General features: G+C 43.3%; 1 long non-coding RNA gene across 1 annotated transcript; it reads left to right on the forward strand.

The window, feature by feature from the left end:
- The first annotated feature begins 5,215 nt into the window (after positions 1 to 5,215).
- LOC138960866 (uncharacterized) lies at positions 5,216 to 7,625 on the forward strand. The gene is made up of 3 exons (XR_011454085.1): positions 5,216 to 5,304; positions 6,131 to 6,163; positions 7,320 to 7,625. It is a non-coding gene; the product is annotated as an uncharacterized lncRNA (long non-coding RNA).
- The last annotated feature ends 315 nt before the right edge of the window (positions 7,626 to 7,940 follow it).

The following is a 7,940-nucleotide window of genomic DNA, read 5'->3' on the forward strand; positions in this document are numbered from 1 at the left end:
TGGCAGCAGTTCTTTTGGCCAGGTATGTGCGCAGACATACGTCGCTTTGTGTTGTCTTGCGATCAGTGTCAGAAGGTTTCTCATAAGCCACAGAAGGTACCGTTAGGCAAGATGCCTCTCATCGATACGCCGTTCGAGCGGGTGGCGATCGATCTGGTGGGTCCCATCATCCCTGCTTCTGAGTCTGGTAACCGGTACATCTTAGTGTTTGTGGACTACGCTACTCGGTACCCGGAAGCCATTCCCTTGAAGTCGATTGAGGCTGTGAAGGTTGCAGAAGCGATGTGGGCAGTCTGGACTCGAGTAGGAATTCCCTCAGAGATTTTGACAGACCGTGGTACTCAGTTCATGTCCGAGGTGATGAAAGAGGTGGAGCGTTTGCTGGCCATCAAGGGTTTAGCGACTACTCCGTATCATGCGCAAGGAAACGGATTGGTGGAACGATACAACGGAACTCTCAAGACCATGCTACGCAAGCTTGCTCAAGAGAAACCGAAGCAGTGGGATCGCTACATTCCTGCACTCCTCTTCGCTTATCGTGAAGTTCCACAGGAGAGTCTGGGATTCTCTCCCTTTGAGCTTCTGTACGGCAGGAAAGTGCGGGGACCCATGTCTGTTCTTCGCAATCTATGGACGGAAGAGCAAGTCGATGAGCAAGTTCGCACGACTTCTGAGTATGTGGTTGACTTGAGGAACCGGATTGAGGAAACCTGCAAACTGGCGCGTCAGAATTTGTCACCTGCTGCACAGAAACACACGGAGGTGTTCAACCGGAAGACAGTTCAAAGACAGTTCCAGCCTGGAAACAAGGTCTTGTTGCTGCTGCCGCAGAAGAAGAACAAGCTGCAGTTGTGTTGGCAGGGACCGTTCGACGTTCTGGAGAAGAAGGGCGAGTCAGACTACAGGATTCGGATCTACGGGCGTGGGAAGCTGTACCACGCCAATCTTCTCAAGTTGTACAGAGACAGACAAGGGCGACAGGATCAACCTGTTGTGGGGTTTGAGCTAACAGAGATCAGAGGCGACCTTTTCAGCTGTGAACCTGATGATGCTATGGCCCACTGCATCAGTGAAGATCTTGAGATGGGAAAAGGCATTGCCGTTCACTTCAAGCAATCGTTTGGAAAAGTTGATCAACTTAGAGCACAAAACAAGAAGGTGGGAGAGGTAGCTGTACTACAGGTAGGTGCTTCCTACGTTTACTACATGATCACCAAGAAACGCTACTTTCACAAACCCTCCTACAAAACGCTGCGGTCCTCCATGGAAGCTATGAGGGACCACTGCAAGCAGAACAATGTCGCTTCCCTGGCCATGCCGCAGATCGGATGTGGATTGGACGAGCTGAACTGGAGCGTCGTCCTTGAGATAATCAAGGAAGTCTTCAAGAACACGGGCATAACTGTTAAAATCTACACCTTCGGTGGCTAAGAAACAGTTTTTGTACATTTTTGACGTGCATGCTACAAGAATAATGCATATCTGTTTGTTTGTTTTGTCATGTGCGGGTGATTCCCGGTAGTCGCAACGTGGGAGCCGACTACCTCAGTCGGGCATGCGTTGAAGAGGGAACTTTTGCCGTGTAGACAGATGTCTATGCTTAACTTGGGGGGCATTGTCGCGGACAGTTGTATGTAGTTATAAGGTTCCTTGGTCGGGCGTTGCTGACAGGTACTGTTGTCAAGGTGGGAAGACCTGTAGCTGGGCTTAGCTCAGTGATTCACGCCTTGCACGCTTTGCACGCATTGCACGGGACGTTCACGGTAGGCTGCGCGCTATTTGTAGAGTTCACCGGTTACCTGGTTGCTGACTGTAAAATTCATAAGCATTCTTTTTTCTGTCTCGGCCGAGACCAGATGTTTGTCGAACGGCTTCGAAGTTCGTGTGTGAATTGTCGGTTGAGTTCGAAGTTATTTTCAGTAGTAATGTACGTCTACTGTGGACTTTGTTAAAGTCGGTTGCGTAAAGTGTACGCGATGATATTCATTGGCCTGTGTGAGGTAAGCCATATTTCTTGGTCTAATTGGATAGACTTTTGTCAGTTTTTGCTGAAGGTGAATTAGCGGCCGGTGGCAGGGGACAGGGAACCTACATTAGTTACCAGTTGTACTGTTTTGTCTCGTCTTTGTGTTGTTGTAAATAGTGTTCATCATAGTGTTTAAAAGGAAATCATTATAATGGTAAATTATATGGTAGAAGGAAACCAAAGTTTAGAGTCATTGTGCTTCCTCCTCATCCCTAATAATGATGTCTATTGGAGGAGGAAGTCACGTGTCTTATATTTTTGGGGAGATTATTGACTTTGGCCTTCTAGGCTTTCAGTGTTTACTGTCGAAGACAGACCGGACGGGAAGGTGCGAACCCTAGCTTCTCAGCATGGAGGAGGCACCACCACGCTGCTGCTTGAGCAGCAAGTTTGGACTCTCGCATCGTCACCCCCACGCTGCTGTGTGAGCAGCCCCTCTGGATCATCTCCGAGGCATCACTACGCTGTTTTTGAGCAGCTATTTTGTAACGTCACAGCGGCGCAACCACGCTGCTGTTGAGCAGCAACATCGAACCGGCGCCGTCGCTGCAGAGTGTGTGCCGTGTGACAGCTCTCAACTGGGCTGATTCTCTCACCCCCGCGACAGAGACGCAGGTGTCGACCCGAGGGCGCACCCCCCCCCCCCCCCTGAATTCGTCGAACGTGTAGATAAGTACTTTCTTACGATAGATATCATTTATGGAATGAGGAGGGCCTTTATGACGTACGTTCTTTGTATTTGACTATCCTGATTGTCTCGTATGTCGTTTGTTGACATTATTTTGACTGTTGTGTACTTTCTCATGTTCATTATGTTCATCTTCATGTATTCGTGTTAACCCTTCCATCGTTCCATCCATCGTCACCCCCATATTTCACCCAACTGGGAACTATTAAATATTTTCATTTATTTACATCGGTGTTCTGTGAGTGCTGTGTGGTGTGGCCAAAGTTTTTGTGTGAAAAACTAAACATGCAAACGTGCATGCACGCGACATTTGGATTAAAAACACGCTCAGAAAGTTAAAACGAAGAGAGGTATAGAAAAGCGTGCTATCCTTCTCAGCGCAACTACTAAACCGCTCTTCTTGTCAATTTCACTGCCTGAACGGTGGACTGACGATGCTACGAGTATACGGTCTTGCTGAAAAATTGCATTGCGTTCAGTTTCATTCTGTGAGTTCGACAGCTACTTGACTAAATGTTGTATTTTCGCCTTACGCGACTTGTTTTGTTGTGTGTTGACGTGAAAAAACCCTACCCAAAAATGGGACGCAAACATTTCATGCTCAAAATAAAAATTTGCTAATCTGATGTCTGACAATCTAATGAAAAACTTCCAAATATGTTCACAAGAAAAAAAAACCCAATAGTTTAGTACCTCATTTGTGAACAAATGAAATTTGGGCATACATGGGTTAAGGGTTTTACTTTGCAGCGAAAGACATTATTATTTCAGGAAGTTTAGAATAAGGCCAAAAAAAAAATAGGTGTGGTTAGGGTAACATAGCCCAAAAAAATAGGGTAGGTAGGTAGGCAATCACTTTTTTTTTTTTTTTTACTTTTTTTTCTAATGTGTACAAATTAAACCTACCGTACTTTCCACCTCCTTCTTTTAAAAAATTGTAATCCAGTCACCCATTGGACGCAGGGGGCCAATAGGGCGCACCAAAATGACCCAGTTTTTGCCATGAGAGGTGGTTCCCCTGTCATATCTGAGAGAGGAAACACTTCCTGCATCGGGGTCAGTGACCGGTCAGTGACCAAAGGCATTGTGATAGCTGGGTGGCCTTGTTAAAAGACACGACCTTCTTCCCAGGGGTCAATGACCCAGTTTTTGCCATGAGAGGTGGTTCCCCTGTCATATCTGAGAGAGGAAACACTTCCTGCATCGGGGTCAGTGACCGGTCAGTGACCGAGTTTAACAGAGTGGAAATCTGTGTGTGCGGCCAGATCAAAGGCAGGGCAGTACCTAGTAGCTGAAACATGCATTATCACAAGTTGTTTGACTGGTATTCAAGCGGTCTCTTTGATTTTTTTCGTATTTCATACACGGATTAGGCGCTTCGTTATACAAGACGCAGGGGTCGAACTCAAGGAAAAAAGTCGCACCTTATGACCCGGAAAGTACGGTACTTGACAGGGAAATAAGTGTGCGACACGGGCGCTTTCGCTTTCATTGCGTTTTTTGCACTCGTTTTTTGTTTTTGTTTTTTTTGTTTTGACAAATGTAATAAAAAGTTATAGGATCGGCCCCTAAAAATAGGGTAGGTCGGGTTACCGTAACCACACCTATTTTTTTTTTAGGCCTAACAATATATGTGTTCTGCCCAAACTGAGGTTAGGCTTCTAAACTTGCCCACTTCGCGATTTCGTCAGCCAGTCCGTCATTGTTTTTGTGTCACTAAAACAGAGCATTGCGTGTGTATTGGTTTTGCTCCTTATTATATGGCTTGTTTGGTCTGGGTCAAGCAAAACTCCCCAAAACGTAAGAAAAACTACACTTTTTGATATCGATTATGGCAATATTTATCCATTCTAGCATCTATGTGTGGTGGTACCAAAGGCATTTGAGAATGTTAAACCCAAAACTGACTGCCGATTTTACAACATTGGCAAGTATTAGAAGCTTTTACGAATTTTCGGCAAAACGCTGCCGAAAACGCGAAATGGGCAAACATAACGCCGATTCCACCAATATTTAACTGTTTTCGAAAGTAATTGAATTTGTCTTGCTATCATTCGTTTCCAGATCAATCAGACTTGACTTACGTAAAGAGTAATGTTTACAGTTTAGAATTATAGCCATTTCTGTGAAAACTGTCACTGTGATCAAAATGTGTTTGTTGTGTGCACCCGAAGAGCGTGTTCATTACTTTTCATCTGTTTTACAATCGGCTATCTATTGTTTTAGCAATTCAGCTTGAATTGGGAGTCAGTGAACAGAGTAAAGTGTGTTAACATTTTGGCCCAACTGTAACATGGCGTTTCTCCAATAGGAGGTTTCTGTCAACAATGCCCCGAATATAAAAAAAAATGGCAACATATTTTAAGGTCACTTTTTCAACGCAACAGCCATTACATTTTACGACCTTCGAAAACATGTGGTCATCAAGGAAAACATAGCATAAATATTGCAAAGAAGAGTCTGATAAGCGTTTTCTTTTTTCATGTTTTTCTCTTTAACCAGTAAAGAATGGACGTAGCCAAGCCACCTGTGCAGGCCTTGGATGACTCCGATGGAGATATTGACATACACAAAGATATTAATACGCTGGGTAAGTATGAAACACAAACAAATTATTTCAGGTGGATATGAGAAGCACCATGCTCATCAAGAACATGTGCACTTTGCACCAGCATGTCACTTCTACTTCAAGCCTGCCCACTCTATGGCATTCTACAAACAAAACAAAACAAACACAACGTGTACACACCAACAAAACCTCCCTTGTCAGAGACATCATGCGAATGATTACAGATTCATTTCTATCAATTTTAAACGTGATTGTATGACAAACATGCTGTTCACATGCAAGACTTTAGCCGGTTTCTATTAGTCTGTATCAGTCGCAATACAGACAGTTTTCTGTATATAATTATACACCTGCATGTTTAACTTGGTGGCATTATTTGAATCTGCCAATTCATCGTTTAATGGTACGGTGGAAACTATCTCGATGATATTGAGACGGTTTGTACTCAGATATAACAGTATATGAGAGCTTTACACTAGAAGTGTCGGTCTTAAGTTTTGGACCACAAAGGAAGGCACGATCTCATTGCTGTCAACTTGTATTAAATGGAACTATGACTGAACAGTTGATGACTGAGTGTCATATCAATTTTAGTTTGCCAAGTTACGTCAAAGAGACCTCGTATTTATCGTGAAAAGGAAAAAAAAATTAAAACAATTGTAAGTGAACGCGTTTTCTCTTTTTACCAGGCACACAATTGTGTGTGAATTAATATTCTGAATTTAGTGTTGAACTGTTTTTATAATTGACTGTACAATACAAATGTGTTGACCTGTTAATGTTGTTGTATTTTACAATACAATAACTACTTGTTGTTTTCTGTAAGTGCTGTTATTTAATATTTCAGGTGATGACAAAAACACCACAGGCGATGATGAGGGTAATCGTAATTATCTCAATTGCATGTACTTATAATATGTTAGTGTGCGCGTGCGTGCGCGCGTGTGTGTATGTATGTTTGTGCGTGTGTGTGTATGTGTGTGTGTGTGTGTGTGTTTGTGTTTGTTTGTGTGTGTGTGTGTGTGTGTGTCTGTGTGTGTGTGTGTGTGTGTGTGTGTGTGTGTGTGTGTGTGAGTGTACGTGTGTCCTTACATGCTTGCTTGCATACCCATAGTATGTGTCTGTTGTACTACCTGCTTGTGTGTCTGCCAGCCTGTTTACCATGTATATGCGTGTTTGTTTGTCAGTGTGTGCGATTAGAGGTAGCGCTGCTTTTCTGGTTAATATTGCTCTTTACTCTGGAATATACTCAGGTCAATTAAGCGGGCGGTTTAGGATTATGGACCAAATGATCCACTGCAGTAGTCAGTAACACATGTTTAACATTTTTTACAACAAACAACAGGAACTATTTGCGTCATGTCACTTTCTTTATTGTGAGATACATGTGCGCTTAATTGGCATTTCTCAAGATTACAGAACCGCATCTTTCAGCCTGTCGGTGAATGATTCAATCACACACACACTTGTTGCCGCATTATCCTTTTTTTTTTTACTATCCTATTTTATAACCGTTTTCAGAGACGTTTTTCAGACACGACTGATGTTAACATAATTCTAGTAAAAACCCGTTACACCGTCTATTCCTGTGCTATGTTTGGCCTTAGTTATGGTTCGCTAGCAGAAGATTGTGATTGCAATCATTTGGTTTATTTTTCAAAGATTGCTCTGAGCAATTGTTGAAGTATTGCATATCAGCTGCAGTTACCCAGTTACCTTCGTCCAAAACGAGGTCGCTTTCTTTTACACGCAAAAGTAGCCTACATGCGCGTGAGACAACATGATGGTAATCAAAAATCTGTCGAAACACATGTAATTCTTGAGCGGAAGAAAACCGTATCTTTAAAATCCAAATAATTATGTTCTGACCAACACGCTGTTGTCAAACATTTGGTCCAGAACCCTTTTTGTTTGTTTGTATGTGAGTGGTTTTTTTTTTTGGGGGGGTGGGGGGTGGGGGGTGTTGGGGGGTGGGGACATTGAACTGTTATTCGTTGCTCCCAAGGTACCGATAATGATTTGTTTCATGGTTCCAGACGCAGCAGAAAATACCGAGAGTTGCTGCTGCACAGACCGCTGCGTCATTCTATAGTTGGAGGACGGCTACAACAACAATGAGAGTGAAGGAGTAGCTGCAGTAACACCATCGAGAACACCATCTGATGCAGGACAGCACCGTAACATCCCCTAGCAGTGACGAAAAGAGCATCTGCAAGAAAGAAGACGATGGCTACACCCACACCAACAGCACATGTGCTTGTGTGCGTGCCTGTGTGTGTGTATGAGTAATTGTGAGTGTGTGTGCGTGTGTGTGTGTGTGTGTGCGTGTGCGTGTGTGTGTGTGTGTGTGTGTGTGTGTGTGTGTGAATGTCTGTGTGTGTGTGTATGTGTGTGTGTCTGTGTCTGTGTGCTCGTTTTTGTGTTTGTTTCTCCCTTAACATGTTTGTTTGAATGATTGTCTGTCACATTAGGTTGAATAGGCGTCCGTTTGTTTGTGTTTTTGATTGATTGATTTTTTGTTTATTTTGGTGAATATGTGTTTATTTGTTTGATGGCTTGCTTTTATCTGTTTATTTGGTTGAACATGTGTAACTGTTGTTTAATTTATGTGGCGGAACACATATTGGTGCGTCTATTACCATAAACTGTACGGGGCC

The sequence above is a fragment of the Littorina saxatilis genome, linkage group LG3, assembly GCF_037325665.1.
Source record: "Littorina saxatilis isolate snail1 linkage group LG3, US_GU_Lsax_2.0, whole genome shotgun sequence".
In the NCBI taxonomy this organism is placed as follows: Eukaryota; Metazoa; Mollusca; class Gastropoda; order Littorinimorpha; family Littorinidae; genus Littorina; species Littorina saxatilis.